General features: G+C 40.8%; 1 pseudogene across 1 annotated transcript; it reads left to right on the top strand.

Moving 5' to 3' along the window:
• Positions 1–1,386: 1,386 nt before the first annotated feature.
• On the top strand, positions 1,387–8,489 carry LOC110288193 (annotated as a pseudogene). Its single transcript, XR_003835886.1, has 2 exons — positions 1,387–1,541; positions 7,918–8,489. The product of XR_003835886.1 is annotated as a tripartite motif-containing protein 30A pseudogene (transcript).
• Positions 8,490–12,258: the final 3,769 nt, after the last annotated feature.

The following is a 12,258-nucleotide window of genomic DNA, read 5'->3' on the forward strand; positions in this document are numbered from 1 at the left end:
TTGATATAGTTTTGATTTCAGTCAGTATTATGGTAGCATACATACCTGCAGTCACCTAGTAATGTTTTTTTAGCAAACTTCTAGACCAAGATAAAAACAATTTTTGGTGTTTGATTTCATTTTATTTTTTCTTAATTTTTCATTATTTAAATGCATTGTATACAAAAATCATATTAATAATATTGAGTATTTTGAGAATAAAATAATACATAAAAATTTGTACAACTTTTATATTCATATATTTTCATACCATAAAAATACCATTAATCAATATTTAATACTATCCATAACTGAGGAACCTATATCTAATATTAAATACTAAATTGTTTCAAAACATTCAAAATATTAGTTGGGAGTTAAGCATAGTAGAAGACCATAAAATATTACAAATGAATCATTGAGAAATATATTCAAAAGCCCTTATATGATACAACCTGACATAGTGAGAGAGTATTTAAAGCTCATTATGTATCTGTGTACATTGTATAATAATCAGTTTACTTAAAAAGGATTATCAGTGTTTCTAGGAGAGAAATTATTTTATCAATAAGTGTATTTTAAAAATTTCAAAATAGCAAAAACTCTTTGAAGTTATACATTAAGAAAATGGTAATTTCAAGCACAGTGAGAAAAAATATCAATAATATTTCCATGATGTTTGTAGATGTTTGCAAATCCTAAATCAAATGGGACCTTGTGAAACATTCTGGCAAGGGACTCCTGGAAAGGGGTAAATGAATAAATGGATCAGATCAGCACTGTGAAGGGACTAGGTCTATTCAGTCACAAAATACATAATCTGAGAGTCATCATGGAACAGCTGGAGAGCCCTCTGCAGCTCACTGCTCTCTCTGCTGTGAGGGTGGTGATGTGTTTCTGCCTGGCTTTGCACATGACTCCTCCCCATTCAGTCCCTGATGGGTGGGGAATCTTGCTTGTTTGGCAGCTTCTCTAAACTGCAACTTCCTGTTCTCTTCCTGTAAGAGTCCAGTTCCAACCTCAGAGGAACACTGCAGTTTTCTGTCCCTAGCCTTGTTTTTCCTTCCCTTTAGGCCACACCTGCCACCAAGGCAAAGCCAGAACAGGAGCTCAGGTGCAGGAGCCCATGGGGAAAGCTTTCTTTCCACATTCCCAGAGGGTCAGGAACTTTTTGGTTGATTGTATCATGAGTCTGAACAAGTGACATAACAAGTTTCTGTAGCTCTGAAAAAAATGTCCCAAGTTACTGGAAGACAAAGCTGACCTAAGGCAACTAACTCTCTCTTGTGGTAAAACCTCAGATATTTATGGGGTACCGCCCCATTGGTTAGTAGTTCTTTAGTTTCTTTTTCTCAGTTTCCACCCTCACAGTCTTAACTTTCATTTCTTTACTGGCTCCCCAGAAGACCAGCACAGTTGGCTGAATCCTCAGGACTTAGACTCTGGCCTGTGTTTGCTCCTCTCCACAAATCCTGGGTCTCTTGATTGGTATCTGAAGGTGTGAGCCAATTTTCAACTGCAGAGTTTGGAGGAATTTAGAAGAAGACACAGTCTTTGCTCTGGTGAGTTGAAGTTATAAAGCAGAAGAGGGTTGAAGGGGGAACTGCTGGCTTCCTGCTGAGTATTATGGGAATGAGAGCCAGAGACAGGATGGACTTGAGGAAGACAGCTTTCATGGCCTGTCTGGAAAGGTCCAGTTATTTTTCCAAACAGACTCCAGTCTTTTTTCTAATCTTTAATTATGAGTTGCAGCATGAATCTCCTGCTCCAACACAGACACTGATTTCCATCCAAAGAAGTAGTATAGCCAGAGGGGTGTTTGAAAAAAAAAAAAAGGTTAAGATTTCTCTGAGTGATAGTGGATTTACCCATGATTCTAAGGACTCATTCCCTGTGCTGCTGTCTCTGTGATTGGAAGTCTTGATCTCTTTGCAGCCTCCTATTAATGTACTTGTACTATGAAATAGCCTGAAGTGTGTAGGGAATTCCTAATGTCACTTTAAAATCATTACCATTGCCTGCCTACCCTTTCCCATATGCCATATGTCCTGTATCTGAATCTCCATCACCCCAGGCTAGTAATTCTGGATACAACGAAAGATGAAACAGTAAGATCCAGAGTCCAAGGACCTAATAAGACCAAGTCTATTTAGCTAATTTGGGTGCAATTAGTGGGCTGGAGGAGCACTTGCAAGTTTCTACCAGCTCCTAATTTAATCCCAAGGAAAGAGACAGTGGATGGGGTAAAAGGAAGATTGGATGAGCTAGAGAGAAACAGAGAGAGACAGAGAGACAGAGAGAAACAGAGAGAGAACAGCAGAGGAACACTCTCAAGAAGTGACAGCTTTTCAATTCCTGTATATCCCAGGCTGACCTCATGGAATTGTTCTGTGTCAGCCTCCCCAGCTCCTGGGATTACAGATGAACTTTACTGCCCGAGGAGACACAGCATGAGCTCTGTAGCCTCAATTGTACCTTACGAATATGTCACCCAACTTCCTTATTGTCCTCTGCATTAAAAACTCTGATGCTCGAGTTACAAAATTACATTCAGATTCTACACATGAACTCTCCTGTGTGTGTCCGTTTGTCGCTCATCCATGCTTTGTCCACCCACGTCGAGAGACCTCGTTCCACGCAGACACAGGGACCCAGAGGGTCTGGGCAGTGCTCCTAATTGAATTTGATGACATAAAAGAATGAATGATGTCTGCTGATAGAAAGATCTAGAGATCTTGAGAACCATGAAAGAAAAGAAAGGACTTGGAGCAGGTAATCCAGGCTTCATCCAAACTAATGTAGTCTCCAGAAGACACAGGTCAGGGCTTCCTGTGTCCAGATTGGTTTGAGGGTTCTCAAGAGCCCATTCATCCCCTTTCCCTTTGCTCTGTCTTGCTTTCAATCAGTTATATACACCTGTTTTCTGAACATAGCAACTAACTCTCTTAACCACCATTTGTTATGAGATATTAAAATGCATGTTTTAGGGTTGTCCAGTTTTTAAATGTGGAAACGTCTAGGGAATACATGTCAAATTTCTTCAAAAAATGATACTTTGTAAATGAAGCCTGAGAGAATTTATTTGCTAGGCCTATTTGAAAAAGCACCATTTTTTCTATGGCATCAGTTCTTTGAACTCTCATCATTCTTTTTATACCCTTTTTTTATCAGATATTTTGTACATTTCAACTATTAGCCCTTTCCTCATTTCCCCTCCAAAATCCCCCATCCCATCCCCCTTCCCCTTGCTCACCAACCCACCCACTCCTACTTCCCTCTCCTGTATTCCCATACATACATACATTGGAACATTGGTTCTTCACAGGACCAAAGGCCTCTCCTCCCATTGATGCTACATATGAGGCTGGAGCCATGGGACACTCCATGTGAACTCTTTGGTTAGTGGTTTAGTCCCAGGAGCTACTGGTTGATTCATATTTTTGTTCCTTCTATGGAGCCTCAAACCCCTTCAGATCCTTGCTTCCTTTCTCTAACTCCTCCATTAGTGACTCTGTGCTCAGTCCAATTGTTGGCTGTGAGCATCCACCTCTGTATTTTTCAGGCACTGGCAGAAAGACAGCTATATCAGGCTTCTCTCAGCAAGTACTTGTTGGCATCCACAATAGTGTCTGGGTTTGGTAACTGAGGCTAAATCCCCAGGTAGAACAGGAACTGGATGCCCTTTTCTTCAGTCTCTGTTCCACACATTGTCTCTGTATCTCTTCCCATGGGTATTTTGTTCCCCCTTCCAAGAAGGACCAGAGTATCCACATTTTGTTCTTCCTTCTTCTTGAGTTTCATGTGGTCTGTATTTTGGGTATTCTGAGATTCCGGGCTAATATCCACTTTTCAGTAAGTGCATACCATGTGCATTCTTTTGTGATTGGGTTACCTCACTCAAGATGATATTTTCTAGTTCCATTCATTTGCCTAAGAATTTCATAAATTCATTCTTTTAATAAATGAGTAATACTCCATTATGTAAATGTACCACATTTTCTGTATCCATTCCTCTGTTGAAGGACATCTGGGTTCTTTCCAGCTTCTGGCTATTATAAATAAGGCTGCTATGAACATAGTGGAACATGTGTCCTTATTACATGTTAGAGCATCTTCTGGGAATATGCCCAGAAGAGGTATAGCTGGGTCCTCGGGTAGTACTATGTCTAATTTTCTGAGGAACCACCAAACTGATTTCCAGAGTGGGTGTACCAGCTTACAATTCCACCAGCAATGGAGGAGTGTTCCTCTTTCTCCACATCCTCACCAGCATCTGCTGTCACCTGAGGTTTTTGTTTGTTTGCTTGTTTTGTTTTTTTCTGGTTTTGGGGTTTTTTTGGTGTTTTTTTTTTTTTTTTGGTTTTTTTGGTTTGTTTTGGTTTTTTTGGTTTGTTTTGGTTTTTTTGGTTTGTTTTGTTTTTCCAGACAGGGTTTCTCTCTATAGAGCCCTGGCTGTCCTGGAACTCACTCTGTAGACCAGGCTGGCCTCGAACTCAGAAATCCCCCTGTCTCTGCCTCCCAAGTGCTGGGTGTAAAGGTGTGCCCCACCACCGCCCAGCTCACCTGAATTTTTGATCTTAGCTATTTTGATAGATGTGAGGTGGAATCTCAGAGTTGTTTTAATTTGCATTTCCCTGATGACTAAGGATATTGAACATTTCTTTAGGTGCTTCTCTGTCATACAAGTTTTCTCAGTTGAGTATTCTTTGTTTATCTTTGTACCCCATTTTTAATATGGTTATTTGTTTCTCTGAAGTCTAACTTCTTGAGTACTTTGTATATATTGGATATTAGCCCTCTATCAAATGTAGAGTTGGTAAAGATCTTTTCCCAATCTGTTAGTTGCCATATTGTCCTATTCAGAGTGTCCTTTGCCTTACATTTGTCCATTCTTCATCTACTGTTCAGGAAAATTTCCCCTGTGCCCATGTGCTCGAGGCTCTTCCCACTTTTTTTCTATTATTTTCAGTGAAACTCTCATCATTCTTAAAGAAACAGTTTTAGGTGTTACAGAGTTCAACTACACAGGGAGAAGACCACAGATTAAGTTATAATGAAGTGAATTCATAAATTATTGTTAATAGCTCAGTGGCCTTAAAGGCAAATCAAAGAATTGTGACACAGGAAGAGGCTAGAGGAAGTGTATTTAAAGGTGGACACCACAATCAACTTATTTGTGTGGGATGTGTAGTTGAGAAATGAATTGTACTACCCTCAGCTGTGAGGGAGCTGTTTCATTTCCTGTCACTCAACAATAAAGTTCACAAAACCAGCATAAGTTTTACATTTGGGGAGGACAGCAAGGAGTGAGAGTTTTGAGGAACTTATCTTTCAGGAACTTCAAATGAGTGCCTAGCACAAAACTTGGCCATTACATACTCCAATAACAACAGAAACAAGTGCTGTCCGAAGACTTGTTTGATTTGAACAAACCTAGTTATTGTTTCTTAGTGTCTCTATTTCGAAAGATTAATATTGCTGGATTTAAGGGGCATTTGAGGGATTATATGGAAACCTAGTTCAATGGAAACTTCCTGAAGTATATGGAGGTTATGTTAATGAGGTCTATTAATAATGGGAGAATCTCAACTGGCAATCTCTTGTCACCAAATAAGCTTCCAATTGTAGGACTGGATTACGTTCAATTGAGTTATTGACCAACAGGATTCCATGGAGATCCTTAAACAATCAAGTCTGTTGCTAACACAACATGTTGCTCTATTCAAAATGATAGTGGTGCCCAGCTGCAGAAAAAGAATCCACATAATTCATTGAACATGGAGATTTGAGCTTGTAACTACACATAGCCTTCATCCCTAAGTTCTAGTCTCTTTGGTGCAAGATTTTTGTACAGGGTGATAAATATGGAACTATTTGCATTCTCCTACATGTATAAGTCCGATTAGGCCAAAACCGTTTGTTGAAGATGACTTCTTTTTTTTCCCACTGTGTAGTTTCAGTTTCTTTATCAAAAATCAAATGTCCATAGTTACATAGGTCTATTTCTGTGTCCTTTTTGATTCCATTGACTTACATGTCTGTTTCTGTACCAGTACCATGCGGTTGTTACCATTACTGTCCTGTACTACAGATTAGGGGCAGAGATGGTGATTCCTCCTGAAGTTCAGGATTGAGTTGGCATCCTGGGTTTTTATTTTTCCATATGAAGTTGAGAATTGCTCTTTAACATCTATACAAAATTGTGTTGGTATTTTGGTGAGGATTCCTTTTCATAAGATGGCCATTTTCACTATGTTAATCCTGCCTATCAGTGAGCATGGGAGATCTTTCCAACTATTGATATCTTCAATTTCTTTCTTCAAGAAACTGACATTCCTTTCATGCACATCTTTGACTGGCTTGGTTAGACTTACACCAAGATATTTTATATTATCTATGGCTATTGAAAAGGGTGTTATTTCCATAATTTCTCTCTCACAGGTTCAGATTCTTTATTCCCTTATCATGGTGTCTCACTATTTGTGACTTTTCTATATGGAATATTACACAGCCATCTTTACTGAAATCATTGGCTTTTTTTCATGTGAAAAGAAACTCTTACTTGCATAATTTTTATTTTATTTTAGTTTTTCAGTTTGCATTTATTCTAAGTACTTGCCCTGCTGTGATGAATAGAGGTGACAAAAATAAGTATGCTTGTGTTGTACATGATTTTAAAGATTTTTCAATGCCCTAAATTTGCTATGAGATAAGTAGTGGGCCTTTCATGTATGTCTTTATAATCAGGAAATTTATGTCTTGTTATAAACAGTTTTGAAATTTTATTACTCCAAAAATATATTTTTCAAATAATTGTCAGACAAAGAATAATAACAGTTTCTTCAGGAAGTATATCTATAGCAGTAGGCATCCTGAAACTCACTCTGAAGACGAAGCAGGCCTTGGACTCATAGATCTGCCTGCCTTAAAGGTATACACCAACACTTAGCCAACAGAGGGTTTTTTTCTTTAGTTTCTCAGTGTTGTGTGAATTGTCCATTGGTTTTTCATGCTGAACTAATATTACATGTTATTGAGAGGAAAAAAAACTGTGTACTTTCAAGAATAATTTTTCATTTAGTCTTGATCTCGCTTAGTATCATGGTGGCATACATACCTGGAGATGCCCATTAATGTTTTGGGAAAATTTCTAGACCAAGATAAAATTTTAATATTTACAGACATATGATTCCTCAGATACCTCAAGTAACTGGGGGCATAATTCCACACAATCTATTGAATGGGTACAGGTTGTGCCTTAGTAGTCACCTCTTTTTTCTTGGGTGACCTCTATGGGATAGAGCAGTCACCAATGAAAGAAGACTTCATGGGATGATTTTTATACCTTTGAAGTGTATTGAAGACAAATGACCCTCTTAAGTGACCAACTCTATACATCTCCACAGGGGTTAACATAACCTTGTCAACAAACACACACATAGTCTTTTATTAGATGACAATCAGAGAAATAATTGCATATGTCGATAAGGACATGGAAGTGTTTACATTCCATGTAAGCATCTGCTCTTTCTGGTAAGAAACAGGCAATAAGAGCATCACAGTGAGTCTCACTGACTAGACTTGACAGTAGAGGAGGGGCCAGAGATATGAGAGGTTTGTTGCTTAAGACACTGAAGATGGTGCCCGGGAAAGACAGGGAAGGAAAAAAGAGAGGCTACAAAAGGATGTTAATGGGAAACTCTTTTTACTTTTCAGTAAAAGGGGGATAACATTCCCATACATGAAAGTTATCAATTGGGATGACCTAAAAGTACAACATTTGAAGTATAACCAAGTAGTCCTTGCTATATCACCAAACCTCCTTCCATATTTCTTCCTTTGTTCTTTTAACTTGTCATTGTGGTCCTTCCTTGACCTCTGCACAGGGTTCATTTTGATCTTCCACTTCTTACTTGGTCCTTTTCCCTGTCCATGCAGCAGTGTGAGAAGTCAGGACAGGCAGACACAGGATCACAGCAACTATGGCCTCATCATTCCTGGAGATGATAAAGGAGGAAGTAACCTGTCCTATCTGTTTGGAGCTCCTGAAGGAACCTGTGAGTGCTGATTGTAACCACAGCTTCTGCAGAGCCTGCATCACACTGAACTATGAGTCCAACAGAAACACAGACAGGAAGGGCAACTGCCCTGTGTGCCGAGTTCCTTACCCATCTGGGAATCTGAGGCCTAATCTACATGTGGCCAACATAGTAGAGAGGCTCAAGGGGTTCAAGTCCATTCCAGAGGAGGAGAAGAAGGTGAATATCTGTGCACAACATGGAGAGAAACTCTGGCTCTTCTGTAGGAAGGACATGATGGTCATCTGCTGGCTTTGTGAGCGATCTCAGGAGCACCGTGGTCACCAAACAGCTCTCATTGAAGAGGTTGACCAAGAATACAAGGTAAGGAGCAGGAAGATACAGGAAACAAAGCATAAAGCAGTAACAAGTGGAAAACCTCCACTTTTGCTGACAGGGTGCTTACCTGAGCATTATAGGCTTGGAAGTTGATATATCATTCTATATACTCTTTTACATTTTAACTCCTAAAAAGACATGGTGATTTATTCCACATAAGCATAAGAGAATCTCCCTAGACTACAATTACTAAAATACAAATAAGATATTGTGGAACTGCTTCTTTAAATTGAGTTGATGTCTAAAAAAGCCAAATCAGCACAACATCTTCTGATTCCTTCTGTGTTTCTATCCTTTCAATGTTAACATCAGATTTATTCTAAGTACCTAACATGCTATCTAGCAACTTTCAACAATGGGGTTAATAAACACATGGCACACAGCAGTGAAGAGAATGTGCATGTGGCAGCTGAAACATCAGGGAGGAGAGGAAGGTTTCCATAATGAGAAACACAGTAGCAAGTTCTGTGCTTAATCTATGTTTTCTGTTGTTTGTTTTTGAGACCAAATATAAACTCACAGAGACTGTGGCTGCATGCATAAGGTCTGAAAGTGGCAGGACCAAATAGGATTCTGGAACAGGAAGGAGAAGTGGATATATGACTCACCCCTAACCCAGAAGCAATCTGTAATTGATAGGTACCCAAAATGAAAAATTCTTTTTTTCCAAGGGAGTCACACTGGGGAAATAAGCCATCCTTAAGGAAATTCCCATGCCCAGCAATACATGCACACCCCGAACAAATGCTCCTTATTAGGAGGTTCTTTCTCTGATAATGTTGTCAGGGCTTTTCTTTCCCTTTTTCTGTTTAGAAACTTATAGTCCTTTGCTTTTATATCATGGCTTGAGATTTCATGGTACTCCAATGTGTTCAAAACATATACGCAGCATCTATATGTACTTCTTGTGATTCTTTTTACTTAGCTCTTTTTATGGTGTGTTTGTTTTGTCATATTCTGGTGTGTTTGTTTTTTATTTCTCTTATTGTGTTTTCTTTTATTCTTGTACTTCTTACATGCCTTTTTGTTTTCTTTTTTAAACTATTTATTGGTTCTTTTGTGAATTTTACATCATGTACCCCAATCCCATACATCTCCACCTCCATTCATACCTGCTCTTCATCTTGCAACCTCACCACTAAGAGTGAAAAAAAAAACTATTGTAAAAGCTGTGGTGTGTTACACTGTGTCCTACAGTATACCCATTAGTCCACAATTCTTTGCTTTGAAATATTAATTGCAATGAGTCATTGATCTGATCTGACGCTACTTTACCAATATTAGAACCTCATTAGGACTCCTCTCAGATACCCTCTGGTTTCCCTGTGTTGTGCTGATCCTGTAGTATTGGATATGTATGACATCCCTTCTTGCACTCTAGCAATTCATTGATGAAGTAGATGTTGCAGTGGGACAATTCTAAGCCCTGGGTCTTGGTCTAAGCACTATCTGAGCTGGTCAGCCTGCAAGCTGTCTTGCACCTTTGAGGCCCTCTCACCAACAATCCCAGAAACCAGAATCAGCTATATTCTGCTACCTATATGAGGTGTAGGGCCTACTCTTCCAAGTTTTTCACCTACTGAGAGACATGGCCAGTCCTCACACTCTCATAATCCTGGTGCCAATTCTCCTGACTGCCATAGATGACAAAAGATAAAGGGAGGAGTCTGTCCCTCCTGTTTCTGCACAGCTGCCCCGAAGTCAAGAGGGAGGTCTCTTCTGCATTCACACCCTTAGGGCCTGTTAACCTGCAACCCCCACATCCAGGGCCAGCTCTACAGTGGTGCCCACTCATTGTGCAGGACTAGCTCTCCTGAGTGCTGCTCTCATCACACAGGGCCAGCTCTTCTGCTTGATGTAATTGTCAAGGGTCAAGACAAGGGGTGGGCATCTCTCCCTTGCCTAGACTGACACACAGCAGAAAAGCTGTAGGGCCAGCTCTCCCATACTCACACCCTTAAGACTTGCTCACTGGTGTACCCATCATCAGAGTCAGGTCTATTATGCTGCCCAAGTGAGGGGCAGGGCCTACTCTCCCATGTGCTGCAGCAGATGAGGAGCAGGGCCACATCTCCTGTTCAGAAGACCTCTGGGACAGCTCTCCTGCCTCCCAGAGATAGCAAGGGATGTATATTTGGGGGTGAGGGAGCATATAATTTCTCCCTTGCCCATGTCACCTCACAGCAGACAATTGGCAGATCCAGCTCTCTCAGCTCACATCCTTGGGTTAGCTCACCCAATTCCCTGCCACCAGGATCATCAGCATTACTGTGCTGTTCAGGAAAGGTACAGGGTCTGCTCTCCCTAGTGCTGCAGACAACACATGCCTCTTTGTTTACTAACAGGATACCCAAGAGTATGGATCTGGATAGGAGAGATGTAAAGAACCTGAACGGGTAATGAGAGGGAAAAACTTAATCAGAATGCATTATATGGGGCTAGAGAGATGACTCAGCACTTAAGAGCAATAGTTGTTCTTGCAGAGATTCTGATTTCAATATCCAGCAAACACATGGTGTCTCACAGCCATCTATAATAGGATCTGATGCTTTCTTCTGTTCTGTAGGCATATATGCAAAGAAAGCACTCATATACTTGAATAAATAAAACTTTTTTAAAAAGATGCCTTGAAGCCGGGCAATGGTGGCACATGCCTTTAATTCCAGTAGTTGAAAGACAGAGACAGATCCGGCCACCCTCCCAGCCAGAGAACAGGTGTCCGCCTGGCTCGGAAGCCCTCTGCCTCAGGAGCAGCGGGCGCCAACTTAGTTCCAGGACTCCACCGAACTTAGGAACTTAGTCTGCACAGGTGAGAGGGTGCACCACAGAAGCGGACAGCTTCTGGGACAGGCGGGAGCCACAGAGCCTCTGAGGCAGGCCCTTTTCGGGCCGCAGACAACCGGCCACCCTCCCAGCCAGAGGACAGGTGTCCACCTGGCTCGGAAGCCCTCTGCCTCAGGAGCAGCGGGCACCATCTTGGCTCCTGGACTCCACCAAACTTAGGAACTTACTCTGCATAGGTGAGAGTGTGCACCACAGAAGCTGACAGCTTCTGTGACCTGCCAAAGCAACACAGCATCTGGGAAAGGTCCTGTTTTGGGCCTTCTTCGACCAGGAGGAGGTCCAAATGCAAGATATCTGTGCACCTTCCCTGTAAGAGGAGAGCTTGCCAGCAGAGAGTGCTCTGACCACTGAAACTCAGAGGAGAGAGCCTGTCTCCCAGGACTGCTGATAGACGGTAAAAGAATCACCAGAAGAACAATCTCTAAACAAAGTCAACTATAACAACTAACTCCAGAGATTACCAGATGGTGAAAGGTAAACGTAACAATCTTACTAACAGGAACCAAGACCACTCACCATTATCAGAACCCAGCACTCCAACTTCGCCCAGTCCAGGGCACACCAACACACCCGAAACGCTAGACCTGGATCTAAAAGCATATCTCATGATGATGGTAGAGGACATCAAGAAGGACATTAATAACTCACTTAAAGAAATAGAGGAGAACACTGCTAAAGAGTTACAAGTCCTTAAAGAAAAACAGGAAAACACAACCGAAGAGTTAGAAGTCCTTACAGAAAAACAGAAAAACACATCCAAACAGGTGATGGAAATGAACAAAACCATACTAGACCTAAAAAGGGAAGTAGACACGATAAAGAAAACTCAAAATGAGGCAACGCTGGAGATAGAAACCCTAGGAAAGAAATCTGGAACCAAAGATGCGAGCATCAGCAATAGATTACAAGAGATGGAAGAGAGAATCTCAGGTGCAGAAGATTCCATAGAGAACATCGGCACAACAATCAAAGAAAATGGAAAATGCAAAAAGATCCTAACTCAAAACATCCAGGAAAT

The sequence above is a fragment of the Mus caroli genome, unplaced genomic scaffold (assembly GCF_900094665.2).
Source record: "Mus caroli unplaced genomic scaffold, CAROLI_EIJ_v1.1 scaffold_17819_1, whole genome shotgun sequence".
In the NCBI taxonomy this organism is placed as follows: domain Eukaryota; kingdom Metazoa; phylum Chordata; class Mammalia; order Rodentia; family Muridae; genus Mus; species Mus caroli.